Here is a 15,913-nt window from a genome sequence, read left to right on the forward strand (position 1 = left end):
ATTAGAGAGTTTGAATTATAGGAAGAGGCTGAATAGGCTGGGGCTGTTTTCCCTAGAGCATCGGAGGCTGAAGGGTGACCTTATAGAGGATTACAAAATCATGAGGGGCATGGATAAGATAAATAGACAAGGTCTTTTCCCTGGTGTGGAGGAGTCCAAAACTGGGGGGCGTAGGTTTAATGTGAGAGAGGAAAGATATATAAGGGATCTGAGGGTACCCTTTTCATGCAGAGCGTGGTGCGTGTATGGAACAAGCTGCCTGAGGAAGTGGTGGAGGCTGGTACAATTGCAACATCTAAAAGGGATTTGGATGGGTATATAATAGGGATGGTTTATAGGGCTATGGGCTAACTGCTGGAAAATGGGACTAGATTAACTTAGGCTATCTGTTCAGCATGTTCAAGTTGGACCGAAGTGTCTGTTTCTGTGTTGTACAACGTTATGACTCTATGGCTCTATCTTGTATCTGTGTTCATGATGCTTGTAGGAGCCATGGTCCCCTTCCTAAACCTTTTCCAATGGATTCAAAGCAAGACCAAAAGGAATTGCCTCTGAAGAGCTGATGCATCTTGCAAACTCGCGTGTTTTGCACATTGTACTATTTAGAAGTTAAACAAACAAATTAATCTGAGTGCTTGAGAGATTTCAAAAGAAGCATTTCATTTCAAAAAGTTCACATTTTCTTAGAACATAAACTTTCAGGAAAACTTATTAAATAAGGTCACTTCTTGCTAGGAACCAATCAAAGTCTTTCCAGTCGTGTAAACAAGATGAGTTATGGATATTTGAAAAGTCACGCTTTGATTTTATAATTTGATGAATGGTTGTGCTGTCTTTTCAAAGACGTCTGTGTAAATAAAAGACACATTGGTGTAATATAAGATAAAGGGCATTGGCATTCTGGTATTGACTGTCACAAAGCAGATGTTATTGGAACAATATCAAATTGGAGGTTTAGTGACAAAGGTCTGAATCTCCATTTTTTAAAAAATCAGCAACATGACTTTTGTTGAAATCCCCGAATTTTATGCATTCAGAATTTCACAGGAACTAACCCTTAATTGATATGGAGATGGCTTCCTTGACCTAAGTGGAGCTAGTGGGGGCAAGAACAAAGGCAGGTCTGACGGAGGCTGTGAGGAAGAGTGGGAAGTTGTGAAGGTTGGTGGGAAGATCCCACTATGTTACAGGGAGCAGCAAGTGGGTCATCATTCTATTTTGATTTCCAATCTATCTCCATTGAGTTTTGCTCCATGTCAGTGGTACAAATTACAGTTTAAGCCAGACATTTGGGATTCCTTTCTTGCTGTCATTGTCAGGAAAATAATGGCAGGAGATGGTACGAGAGATAACAGAATCCTCAGTGAGGGTGAAACCTCTAGGCAGACTCACTTCTTCCTTCAGCAGTGAGTGTTTCGATGTTCCAGGTTGTGTTATCAACCGAATATAGTTCAGAACACATTCACAGTACCCTGAACAGTTTTCGGCACTGACCCTAGGAAAGGATATATTGGCCTTGGAAGATGTGTAGCACAGATTCCTCCACACCAAGACCCTTGACCTGGATCAGAGAGGCTTGGCTGAAATGACCCCCACCTCAGGAGGTCCTTGATGCCATTGGTATTCTCATTGGTCCCTTACTTCTTGGGTAGTGACTGGTCCCCTCACTCTACAGAAGCAGCATCTCTCTGTTCAGTGTCATTGCCCTCTATCTACTGTTCCATCACCTCCTGCTCTTCACCTTACTCCTTTCCTGTTGGGCTGCCTCCTTCCAGATCCTGTACATCTTCAAAATCTGTCCTTGGCTGGATGGCCATGCTAAGGAGAGTGCAGAAAAACAGTGCAATGACAAAGGGCATAGCAGAAACAGGTTTGGAAAGCTCTAACTGAGCTGTCCTAGCACCAGAACCACATCTTCAGAAGACTGCTGTCCATAATGGATGTCCTGGTGAGTAAATGACATTGAGCATTGAGCATTGACTATGTCATCTTTGTGCTGCTACTTGGGGCTCCCATGGCCAGGTGATTCACTATCTCTCTTAAAGGGGTTTCCCTTGCCTCTGAGAATCCGTCCACACTCTTTGAGGGTTTGAATCAAGATTGAGTCAAATTGGTCTGACTGAGCATAATGGAGTCATGGGGAAGTGAGTGAGTGCACAGAGGGAGGAAGTTCTTGTTGTGACAGACCAGTTGGACATTTCCAGTTTATGGATTTATGCAGTTTGTTGATTTTTTTTTCAGGATTTCACCGGCCAGCTATTTCCTGCTTTGTTGGTCACATGGAACCTTAAGGGTTTTGAGAGAGTCTATCAATGGAAGTGAAAGCCAATGTGCTTTGCTCCTGTAATTCCTTGTCTGGTATGAAATTGAGGTAGAGCGCAGCTGTGGAGAAGAGGTCACTGACTGGGGAGATACAGGAGTGTGTAACCACATGTGAGCTGCCATTAAGGCCCTCAATCATTTCTGGCTCACTGCTGTGTTTGCAGTTTGGCCTCACTATCCTTCCTGCTCCTCCTGTGTGCCTCCCCACACTCCACCCAAACCCGATGCTCAGTATTCCACTCATTGGAAAACCCCTCATACTGTAAAACCCCTCATTGCTGGGGGCCAAACACAAGTTGCCATGTCCTTTATTGCTTGCTGCATCTTCATGACTTTATAAACATGTGATCACCTTGTGTTTAGCCTTGGCCATGATGTGGAGGTTAACAACGCCACTCAATGTCTGGACACCTAAGTTTCCTTACACCTACTCAATGATAAGGGCACCTCAATCCAAATGCCAATATCCCCTTCACCCTGTTGACCTTTATATGCAACCAGGATGATGCCCTAAGGCAAAAATAACTATGTCTCTCCACTCTGCACTAAAACCCACATGACCCTTTCAAAATTCCAGCCTTCTTAAACTACTTGAATTAGGTCCGATGAGGAAGTGATGAGGACTGCTGTGCCACTCTGCCCCATCCTCTCGAGTTTGCAGGAGCTGGGAATAGCAGTTTGAAACTGCTTAGAACCTCAGTTTTGGCCCCTGCTTCCCTTAGTTATTCCGCACATGAACCCAGAGACAGACTGTTTCAAGATTCACAGAGTTTCAGAAACTTGTGAACAGGATGTATTCAGAAATCAATCTTAATTGGGACCTCCCAGAGAGGGGGAGATGGAAGGTGTGTGTTAAATGGGCATCATTGTGAATCACAAACACTGCAGTGCAACCAGGACAGAGCAGCTTATGTTGTGGACAGCCAAACACCACCTTCACCATCACCCCACTCTAACACTAGAGTGCTGCGTCTGTGGGGTGTACTGTTACAATCAGCAAGCATTCACCCAAGGCTTCTGTGGTGGTACTTCCTAGACTGTCCATCTCTGTCAGCTAGAAGGGCAAGGGTAGCAGGTGCGTAAGGACTACCCGCAAGTTGCCCTCCAAGTCACACACCATCCTGACTTGGAAATATGTTGTTGTTCCTTCAGGGTCAGTGGGTTCAAAATCCTTCTCCAGACCCTGCCAGCAACCTCCCACCCACCATCAGCACTACGGATATCCCAACACCAAATGGAGGGCAGTGGTTCGAGGAGGCAGCTCACCATTGCCTTTGCCAAGGCAATTGGGGTTCATCAACAAGCACTGATCCAGCTGGAGTTGCCTACATCCCAGTAATGAATATTTAAAAAACAGGCTAATGTCAGTTGTGCCTCAGATGGAAACACACTCATACAGCACACTTGGGATTTCAGGTCAACTCAAGGTTGGAGCACAAGTATTTCAGTTGACTTTCTATTGTAACACTGATAGAGTGCTGAAAGATGACAAGGGTGCTCTTTCACCTTAAACAAAGGCTATGTCTGCCTGCTCCAGTGGATGTGAAAGATTGCACAGCGCTATTTTGAAAAAGAGCAGTGGTGTTCTTCCTTGGCTCGTATCACTCTCAAAACTAAAATAGGTCATTAGCACATTGTTTTCTTAGTTGGGAAATGGCTGTATGCAAATTGGCTTTTCATATGGTATACTGCTACACAAAAATGCAGGCCAGACCACATTGTGAATATTGTGAACATTTCTGGGCCTAGGAAAAGATATGTTGGCCTCAGAAGGAGTGCAGTGCAGATTCACCAGAATGTTACCAGGGCTCCAAAGTTTAAATTATGAAGCAAGATTACATAAACGAGGCTTGCATCCAAAGAGTATAGAAGGTGATGGAGGGATTTGCTTGTAGCTTTAAAAGTATTTATAAGGGATTGGGTTGTCACCTGCCTGCTTTTAGTCAGTGACAGAGTCAACCTTTCCCACCTTGTGAGTCCTATCTTTGATGATAAAAAGCTGCCAATCTAATACAAAAATAACTGGAGCACTCAACTATTTGAGAAACAAAGTGAGTTTAAATTCACATGACCTTTGCTTCTGCATTAACAGTTTGACGTTAATACTTCCTGCACTGGAAAATCTTTCTGTTAATAAAAAAGAATTTCCCCAGGAATGTCAAAAATATCGAATTGCTTCATAAGCTTGAGACTGCAGCTCATAAGTATTGTTTGTTCTTGTGATCAAATGATTGAAAATTTGGCATCAGAACTGCCAGAGGGAGGCAATAAAATGCATCTATCAAAACTTTCTATCAGCTACTAATTAAAATGAAGTACAGATTCAGAGCCAGGTTCTAAGATGTTGGTGAGGAATTCTGAATGAGGATATATAGATATTGCACAGTCAGTTGTTGTGAACATAGAATATCGAACAGTACAACACAGGAACAGGCCCTTCGGCCCACTATGTTGTTTAGATGCCAACTTAACCTAATCCCTTCTGCCTGCTCTTGGTCCATTTCCTTCCATTCCTACTGCTTATTCATGTGCTTCTCTGAAAGCCCCTTAAATCCCCCTATTGTATCTACCTCCAACATTACCCCTGCTGCGCATTCCAGGCACTTGCCACTCTATCAATAAAAACAAACTTACTCCTCACATCATCCTTTTGAACATTTCCCCCCTCACCTTAAATTCATGCCCCCCCCCAGTTTTAGACATTTCAACCTATGAGGGAAACATATTAGTACCAGTGGAAGACATTTCCGCTGAACCAATACAGTCATAGGTTTCAATCCAGCTCATAGAATGAAACAAGTTTCTTACAGGATCATTGAATCATACAGTACAGAAGATGCCTTTCAAGTCTGTACTCACAGAAATACTTCCAGCTAATTTCCTATTGATTCTGGGCAAGCAAAGGGCAAAATCCACCAACATCTTGGTCAATCCTATATCCTACTTGGCGCAGTCTGTGATGTTTTTCAACATGCCCATTACAGAATTACCAGTTGGTACATGAAGCTGAGTACATGATCACAATCAAGGAAGTATAAGATACTGAAATAACTCTCCAGAGGCTGGTATCCCATCATCAAGTCACTCTTTATCTCCACGTGGAATATCCTTGACAGTGATCTGGCTTCCTCAGAGCCAGCTCTGAGTGAACAGAACCCATTTTGTGGTGGAGGTATATGCACTACATATAATACATGAGCCAAAGAATGCCCGCAATTTCTTCATTCCTTTGGCAACTTATGTATTGTATTGATTGCATACTGCAACCAGGTTGATATTTTACCCAGATGAAACGTGTGACTTAGTTTGCATCAAATTGTCTGAATCATCTGTTTCTCATCTATTTCTGGATTAAGGTTTAATTTGAGTTCATGACCACTTCCATCTAGAAGGACAGGAGCTGCAGAAGATACACAGGAATGCCACCACCTGCAAGTTCTCCTCTCAGACATTCACCATCCTAACATGGAAATATATCGCCGTTCCTTCACTGTCACTGAATCAAAATCCTGCAATTTCCTTGCTAAGGGCATCTGGGTGGCCCTGTATAACAACACAGACTGCAGTGGTTCAAGAATGCAGCTCACCACCATCTTCTCAACAGCAACTCAGCGTAGGGAGCAAACACTGTCCTAGCCAGTAACACTCTGATCCACGGAATGGATTTTAATAGAAATGGCTAAATCCACACTCACAGTCGGAATGTGATGTTTGAAATGTTGCAGAAATGTCAGAAGAATGGACCCTTCTTGAAACCGGTCCTCTTTTTGGCCAATGATGGCCATATCACCGAATGCCTGGCTCAACGGAACCTGTCTGGACTTCGTCCACAATCTCAAATTTGAAATCAGAATATTGTTCACATATCTTTGTGACCATGTTTTTTTCAGAGTTTGGTGTAAGGGAATATTTTGATATCGGTTATACCACACTATCTTTTCCAAACCAACAATCGGTTGGCATGGTGATGGCAGCTTGATTCCCAATCCATTAAGTCTTCTTCCAGAAACCTGCTTTCCAGGCGGTCACATAGCAGGAGAATAAATGCAGCAGTGTCAACATCACTATCTAGAGCAGCCAATAGAGCATCACTCCAATAAAGACATTCACCTTGATACTTCAGTTGAGTCTTCAGCCTATTGACATTGCAATGTGCAACGACCATGTTTTCAATTGTTGTAAAACAACTTCCCTCCAAGAATTTGCATTGTGATACCAGTTCAGCCAGAACACAAGCTTGCTCAGAGCTTTTGATGCAACATGATTTTGTGGCTTTGAGCATTTTCAGGTAATGTTTGTTTATTAAATTACTGCACACAATACTCTGTGCAGCACTGAATGCAGACGTTGTAGTTTCACATTTAATGCACTTAATGCAAAATGTCTTGGCAGCTACCTCACTTCATTCAGAGGTTGGAATGCCACTGGGTCAACTCTGACTGTGGCAAATTCTTTGAATTGTCCTTGCTTCATAGATGACATGTGGCACTTTTCTTAGCATTTCATTATCTTGCACCATTGATCTTTTTCACTGTGAGCAGCGTGGTGCTGTTTTGCCAAATGTTTAATGTTATGTCACAACACTGCCACCAACACATTTTTCTTTCCAAGGTAGCAGAACCTGTGATGTAAACATCATTATCTTCTGTAAACCAAGGTCACTGTTAACAAGCTTGGTGTTAGAGTGGAACAACTGTTGCAAGCAATCAGTTTCAAAACTCTTGCAAGGGCAGTCTTGTAAGCAAGTGTACAAACCCAACATTTCTCCCTGTAAGATGATGGTGGAGTAGGGCTTCTGAGCCTGGACTCATCTGCTCTGACCACTTTTCTCTTTTTGTCTCTTCTCTCTTTTTTTATTTTACTTGCCTCTTGGTAAAGAGCTTGCACTGACAGCATCGGTGGCGGCAAGTAGGCACAGTGCAGACTCGTGGTGGTCAATAGGGATTTCATTTTCCATCTTTTCACTGCTCTCATGGGCCTGAGTTGGAATGTTGAAGGCCTTTGCAGTACCTAGTCCCTCCGAACATTTCTTGATATCACGTGGACTGCACTGATTGTCTAAAGACTGGTATCTGTGCACTGGGGACCACAGGAGGAGGCCAAGATGGACACTTCTAGCTGTGGATTGCTGTGAATGCTTCAGCCTTATCTTTTGCACTGATGTGCTGCGCTCCCCTATCGTTGATGATGTAGATATTTGTGGACCCTCCAGTGAGTGGTTTAATTTTTCATTGTCATTCACATCTGGATGTGACAGAACTGATAGAGCTCATATCTGACCCATTGGTTGTGGAATAACTAAGCTCTGTCTCTCAATTCTGCTTATGCTGTTTGGCATGTAAGTAGTCCTGTTTGTTAACTTCACCAGGTTCAGATATGCCTGCTGCTGCTCTTAACTACCCTCTTCTTCAAGTTCTGACATTGTTTTAACCAACCTTGAAGCAGCTGAGTTTTTTTTTCTTCTGGCATCGACTGTCAAATATTCTTACCTTTTGAACACACTTCTCTGTAATAATATGAGAAATGAATCCTACCCAAAGTCTTTGAATTCATTTATCTACATTTACAAGTAAAGTCGAAGTGCAAAAATGCAATCCGTACATTTCAACCATCAATATATATATTGCCAGTGCCATGGAAAGCAAGGAATATTTTCACAGTTTACGTGTTTTCAGAACATAAATGTATATTTCTTAAAAGGGAAACAATTAAAAATTCAAAAAATGTTTTTATTATCATCATAGAGTCTTACAGCACAGAATCAGACTCTTCGGTCCAACTCATCCAATTCCGACTGGATATCCTAAATTAAAAGCATTCGGCCCACATCTCTCTAAACTCATTCTATTCACATACCCACCCAGACATCTTTTAAATGTTGTAATTGTACCAGCCTCCACCACCTCCTCTGACAGCTCATTCCATACACCCACCACCCTCTGCTTGAAAGCGTTGCACTTTAGGTCACTTTTATATCTTTCCCCTCTCACCTTAACCCTATGCCCTGTAGTTTTGGACTCCCTTACCCTGGAAAAGAGACCTTGGTGATTCACCCTACCCATGGCTCTCATGATTTTATAAAGGTTTTATCACTTTATAAGTGATCCCTCAGCCTCCAACACTCTAGGATAAAAGCCCCAGCCTATTCAGACTCTGTCTATAGCTCAGACCCTCCAAACCTGGTAACAGTTTTCTAAGTCTTTCTGAACCCTTTCAAATTTAATAGCAAGTTTTCTGTAGCATGATGTGGAGGTGCCAGTGTTGAACTGGGTGGACAAAATTAAAAATCACACAACACCAGGTTATAGTCCAACAGGGTTCTTTGGAAGCATTAGCTTTCAGAGCACTGCTCCTTCATCAGGTGTCGTTTTTAACTTTGTCCATCCCAGTCCAACACCAGTATCATGGCTACCATCGACACCACCAACTGCCTGCTCAAAGTGGAGAAGATCTCTAAGAAGATCATGCACATCAACACAGACATCAAGTTCCTGCAGAAGTGCAAGAAAGCAGGGAAGGTCCCAAAAGGATTACGGATCACCAACCCACTCAAATCGACCTAAAACACAGACTGTGCTGAGAGATTTTGCTGACACACCTTTCACAAACTCCTCAATCATCTCATGAACCAACTCTACAGTAGGCGCCATAACGCTGAAATCAAGATAGAGTCCACTCTGTCAGCTTGGTCTCAAGATACGAGACACTGCCAAGCCGACAAAGCAACAGAACTCCACCATGTACATGCACACCAAGAAAAAGAAATTGGAGGAACTTGGCATCACCACCAGCTGCAGCCAAGCCTCCCCAGGCACCACAGTTGAAAACGTTATCACCACCTGGAAATTGATTGTCAACTTATTGGACTATACCCTTCAACCACGTGCCAATGTTGAACTGAGGTGGGCAAAGTTAAAAATCACACAACACAGGTTATAGTCCAACAGGTTTACTTGAAAGTGCTAGCATGGCACAGTGGCTCAGTTGATAGCACTGCTGCTTCACAGCACCAGGGACCTGGGTTTGGTCCCAGCCTTGGGCGACTGTCTGTGTGGAGTTTGCACATTCTCCCTGTGCGATGTGCGGTTTAGGTGAATTAGCTGTGCTAAATTGCCCATAGTGTACAGGGGTGTGTAGATTAGGTTCATTAGGCAAATGTAGTGTAGGAGAATGGATCTAGGTGGGTTACTCTTTGGAGGGTTAGTGTGGAATTGTTGGGCCGAAGGGCCGGTTTCCACACTGTAGGAATTCTAATTCTAACCAAGGCAGATTGAAGTTCACAGCTGAGGGCTCAGTTTTTGCCCCACCCCCAAACTGGACTCCATTGGTCTTGTGACAGACTCGGAGTAGTTCATCACTAGTTATCTAATGAAGGAGCAGCAGTCTAAAAGATAACGCAGGCTTAGAATTAATCAAGGCTTTCTGATCATGCTTAATATCCAGTAGGATTATTTGATATAATAATTGATTAGCCATATAAATTGTTTTTGTCATTATCAGAATGAACATTGCCATTTGGACAATTTTCTTTGCTGGTCTTCTCTATTTTTAAGCCATTTATGTAAAACTTGATTCTTCATTATATCTTTTCATATTTAGAAGCCTCTCATAATCTGACATCGTAAACTGGAGTTTATGTGGTTTAAGCCTAAATCCGGCATTTTCTTTTAGGATTGATCGGTGTTAATTCCAAATTTCTGCTTCATTCACCATCTGTATGATTTTCTCTACATTTAAATCTTCTTTGGACTGTAATAAATGTCATCAATAATTCCAATCCCTGTCTCTTATGAATTATAGCCATATTTTCCCATTAATCAATAAAGATCATGAATTAAATTATCTGTGGATCACCCTGTATTTAATTCCTCTGTAGCACCTTGCTTTTTCAATTTTATTTATTCTCAGGTTAAAATAATTTTCAAAGTCTTTCAGAATTTCATCAAAAACATCAATTGTTTCTTTTACACCTTGTGCTATAACATCAGCAAATAAATTCTCAATTGTATCCAAAATTGAATTTATTTGTGCATCTTCTGAATTGATATTGGGTTTGAAAACAATTCTGTAACCTAAGAATTGTCTTCTCTAAGATGTCCATCTCTGTGTTTTACCTGGCCTATCTTTTAAATTTAATCTTCCTTGTGATATTATTTCTGTTGCCATGAATTCCTAATCTGATTATTTACTTTCCTTCCTTCAAAAAGTTTTAATTCTGCAGTGGAGCAAAGTTACTAACATGTTTTACTGTGTTCGAAGTTTTGACGTTCCTGTCAAAGTGGAGGATTCCTACCTCTTGTGAGTAAAATGGAGGAACTTTTTTTTGTTTTTTCCAAATTATTTCTGATAATCATAGCCTTAATAATGATTCACATTTCCTTAATGGCTTTACTGAATAATCCCACTGCCTATGGATTTAGTAATAAGGTCTACTCATAAACAGGTTTACTGGTTAAATCCTGCTTTCTCAGCTCCATAGAATCAATTCTGTTACTTTAACATTTATGCCTGGATCATTCATGTTCAACATTTTGTTTTAACTGGATATGTCCCATTGTATGTGGTTTATATAAATGCTTCCTGCCTTTACTGACATTCTTGTTGTCTCAAGGAATTAAGGGCTATGGGGAGAACGCTGGTAAGTGGAGTTGAAATGCCCATCAGCCATGATTGAATGGTGGAGTGGACTCGATGGGCCGAATGGCCTTACTTCCACTCCTATGTCTTATGGTCTTATGGAAATATGGGATATTTTACCTATTCTGCAACCTGAATTATCTCCTAACTTACTTCTTCAGTTAAACTGTGTCTGCTTGGGCTTCTACATTACACCATCATTGTTTTGATTTTGACTTCATGATATTTCCAGGCTTGTAACATTGTTTAATCACTTCTGTGGTCCTTGGCATCCATTACTGAAGCCATGCCCAAAGGTGTCTGCTTGCAATGGTGGCAATTTGATTACTTCTAGCTTTCCCCTCCTTAATCTGTGCTGTTTTTAAACATATTCTCTGTGCCCACCATGGAGTTCAACTTTGTTCACACAGCCTCTGATGCCCATCGCTGAACAGCTTAAATGTAACCACTCTACAGATCCTTGGCTCATGATGCAACCTGTAACTGTGTTGGTGAGGCCAGTACTCCAGTTCCATGGAATTCTCAGCTCACTGCTGCTGCACTTCTCTTACCAGGTCTGAAGCCCTTTTATTTTTAATGTGGACATCACTGGCCAGGCCAGTATTTATTGCCCATCCATAATTATCGGGAGAACAGTTGACAGTCTACCACTTATTGCTGTGAGTCTGGAGTTGCATATAGGCTAGATCAGATAAGGATAGCAGATATCCTTCCCTAAAGAGCATTAATGAACCAGATGGATTTTTCCTGGCAATTGGAAACAGTTTAATGGTGATCATTATACTCTTAATCCCAGATTTTTAATTGAATTCAAATTCCACCATCAGCTATCCAGGATTTGAACCTGGATACCTAGGTTCTGGATTAATAGTCCAGTGATGGTGCCAGAGGACTGGAGAACTGCAAATGTTATGCAGTTATGTTATGTTCAAGAAAGGCTGCAAGGATAAGTCCAAGAGCTGCAAACCAGAAAGTGTAACCTCAGTGGTGGAAAACCATTTCGAAACAATGGGTGAAATCTTACAAGTGCCTGAACAACACAGGTTATGTATGGGAGATTGCATGTGACTTCCAGCAAGGCCCATCTCCATGTTGGGACAACTCCGTATATCTTTTATGTAGCTGTCAGGTGTTGAGGCAAGATTCTCACCAGTGGTCTTATTAAGTTGCTTGTTAGACGCATTATTAACAGCACATCTCACTTCATTAATTTTACCCTAACAAACATGCTGAACAAACTAGACATTGAGGATTCTCAATGTGTAAGTCAGAGCAGGTACCTGGTGATGGCTGGCTGTGCGGAGCCCCCATGTTGCTCAGCACCAAACATCATCTCAGGGCATCAGCCACACAGATCCCTCATCCACGGACATTGGCATCTAGCATTTGCCAATCTCCCATGATCCTCATGACACCTGTCCAATCCACATGCAGGGCCCTTAGGAAGCACAGATTTGTATTGCAGGGTGCATTGGCAACTAGCATTTAAAGGCTGCAGCAAGGAAGCTTTGTACACACGGGCAGGGACCCAGCTCCCAGACTGGACCAGGCTGCTTCTCAAGGCTGTTCTCATAGTGCTTACTGGAATGCTTGCAGCATCCATGCCTTGCCTGCTGCACCAGTCCAGTTAGTATGTACCAGCTGCTTGTGCAACAAACACACTGCACATTCATTCAACCAAATGGCCATGTTAGGGAGAAGTTAGGAGCTAGTTCGCAGTTCAATCAAGGGGAGGAGGCCACTGTTGGTCAGGTGTCTCAGTAATGCCAGCCATGTGTACAGTCCGCACACCATCCAGGGGCTTGGCCATGGTCAGTTATCAATTCGGGCCAGTCACGGAGTGGACAGTCAAGGGGGAAAACAGTGGCATGAATTGAGGCGGGTCAAGGATGGTTACGGGAGGAAGCCAAGGTGGGGGGGTATCTCAAGGCAACACAAGGCTAAGTAGACCAACCTCTGAGGTTTTGGGAGGGTGTGGCTATCATCACCTTGTCACACCGCCTCTGGGTGGAGAATCAGAGATGTTTGGCACAGTCTTTTGTTGGAGACAAAACTCTTGTTAGTCAAATTTAATATGCTTAAGATTTAATATAACCTGTATTGTCATGCGAGACAATTCTCTCTTTAGCTGAGATTTATTTGTGATCAATCTTCCACCAGAAACTACTGAACAGCCCCTTAGACCTGTGTTGGAAGACTTGATTGTCGGCAACAGTCTATCTCAGCCACAATGCAAAGTGATTGGTGCCCTGGCACCTGAATATGTAATGGTGTCAGCACTGAGCATCACAGCAAAATATAACAGCAAGATGTCTGTCAGCTACATCAGTTTCAAATTTATAATCTCTTTCAAACCCCTGGACCTGAAGGTTGGTGGTCTACTTCCTATTGTGATTTTCTTTGTTCTGCACCTTTAAATTCTCAAACTTCTCGGCTGCGTAATACCCAGTTATCTGAAGTTTTTATTTTTACAGGAACTTTTCTTTGTTTTTGAGGTGATGGTAACTGTTCTGGAGTGGAACTATGAACCCATGATCTCTCACTTGCTTGCATTTCAGTGCAACTACTGTGCAACATTGTGTATCATTAAGTGTCTTGGTGTTTTGTGGTATTTTGTGACAAACAGGAGAGATACTCCAAGTCACATTCCTATAAATTTAGTCCTGCATATCTTCATGCACACAGTTCACCTTTCTGGGGAAATTTATTTTGATTTCTTATTGTCACGTGTATCTAGTACAGGTTCATTCAGAAGTCTAATAATGAGTTGGGACAACCACTTGATGAAGGAGCAGCGCTCCGAAAGCTAGTGCTTCCAATTAAACTTGTTGGATTAAAACCTGGTATTATGTAATTTTTAAGTCTAATAACAACGGGGAAGAAGCTGTTCTTGAACCTGTTGGCACATGGGTTTAAGCTTTTGTACATTCTAGGTTAGTGGTGCTGGAAGAGCACAGCAGTTCAGGCAGCATCCAAGGAACAGCGAAATCGACGTTTCGGGCAAAAGCCCTTCATCAGGAATAAAGGCAGAGAGCCTGAAACGTGGAGAGATAAGCTAGAGGAGGGTGGGGGTGGGGAGAAAGTAGCATAGAGTACAATAGGTGAGTGGGGGAGGGGATGAAGGTGATAGGTCGGGGAGCAGAGGGTGGAGTGGATAGGTGGAAAAGGAGCTAGGCAGGTAAGACAAGTCTGGACAAGTCATGGGGACAGTGCTGAGCTAGATGTTTGAAACTAGGGTGAGGTGGGGGAAGGGGAAATGAGGAAACTGTTGAAGTCCACATTGATGCCCTGGGGTTGAAGATTCCGAGGCAGAAGATTCTACCCTATGCAAGAGGTTGGAAGAGATTATAACCAGGGAAGGATTTATAGGTTTACTATCAGCCTGTTAGACTGCATCATGGGCATTATTTCTGTGTCAAGAATCTTGTCATGGGACTCGAATCTTGCTCAGCGTGGGGAGGGGATCATGCTATCCACTGCATTGTAAGGTCTCCCTCTTTGTGACCTATCTGCTTGCAGGTCGTTCATTTACTTAAAAGGACTTATGTTAACATGAAATAGCCACCAGTTAAAACATTTTTCTTTGATGGGCTTGCCCTTTACAAGGGTGGCACAGTGGCTCAGTGGTTAGCACTGCTACCTCACAGCACCAGGGACCCAGGTTCGATTCCAACCTCAGGCCTCTGTCTGCGTGGAGTTTGCACGTTCTCCCTGTGTCTGTGTGGGTTTCCTCTGGGTGCTCCGGATTCCTCCCATAATCCAAAGATGTGCAGGTTCAATGGATTAGCCATGGGAAATATAGAGTGGGGGGTGGGTCTATGTGCAATTCTCTTTGGAGGGTCAGTGTGGACTTGATGGGCTGAATGGCCTACTTCCACCCTATTAGGATTCTACGATGATTTGCAAATATAAGGTTAGTTTGCTAACCTCACAGTTTCACACTCAAACTGACAGGTGCAAGTTGTACAGCCTGTTGTAACAGGGCTGAGAAAATAGTTGGGAGAAATGTAATTGCGTAGGGAAGGAGCCCGGGCATGGGGGAGGGGAGGAGGTTGAAACCCCGAAAATTGACGTTCGGTCAGAAACTCAGTATGCTCTGCCCACTTCTGGGTGTAACCCAGACAGATTGGCAGTTGAGTCTGCATCCCTCTCTGAGGTGATGAAAGCATTTAAATTCCCAGTTAACTCTGGATTTAATCAAAATGCTGTCTTTAACAGCCAGCCTTTCCCAAGCTGCGTGGAACTTGCCATGGTCAATGAGGTGAGATGGGAGCTCATGCTCAGTGAAACTGACAGGCCCGGGCAGCCGTCAAGCAGTGAAATTGAAGAGGAGCAGAGCTGCCTAAGTGAGAGGCAGCCAGTCACAGTACTTTTCTGAGTACTTTCACTGTTTCCTAAGCGATTTCTAACTTCTTGAACTTCAGATCTCCTGACCTGGATGTTGCTTGCCTTGATCTGTCCTGCTGTTCTGTCAGCTTTCGACATGACAGGAGGGGAAGTACCTTGGAACAGCAACACCAGTTGCAGTTTCCTCCCTCAGCCACGTGTCACTTCACAGGACAGAGAGGCTGGAGCTAGGGACCCACCTGGAAGTCATTCATGGCCAGTGACCATGGTGCCAACTGTTACTGGTGCCAATTGCCCACCCACCACCCAGTTGTCTCCCTATCACCAAAGCTGCTCAATCTCTTCACCTGCGAGGCAAGAAAGTGGAGAGTTGTGAGTATGAGAAGTGGATTGTGTGGCAAGGAAGGAGGGACAACACTAGTGAGGGATGAATGCCTGAAGGCATTGAGGGTGAACGTGAGTGTCGGCCGCTCAGGTGGGGAAGTGGGAAGCTGCATAGTGTAACAGCAATGCGTGTAGCTGCTGAGAGTGTTGGTCTGAGGAATATTGTGCAGGACTATGCTAGAAAAGCGTCATAAGGACATAAGAGCTAGGAGCAGGAGTAGGC

Source organism: Hemiscyllium ocellatum, chromosome 14 (assembly GCF_020745735.1).
Source record: "Hemiscyllium ocellatum isolate sHemOce1 chromosome 14, sHemOce1.pat.X.cur, whole genome shotgun sequence".
Lineage (NCBI taxonomy): Eukaryota > Metazoa > Chordata > Chondrichthyes > Orectolobiformes > Hemiscylliidae > Hemiscyllium > Hemiscyllium ocellatum.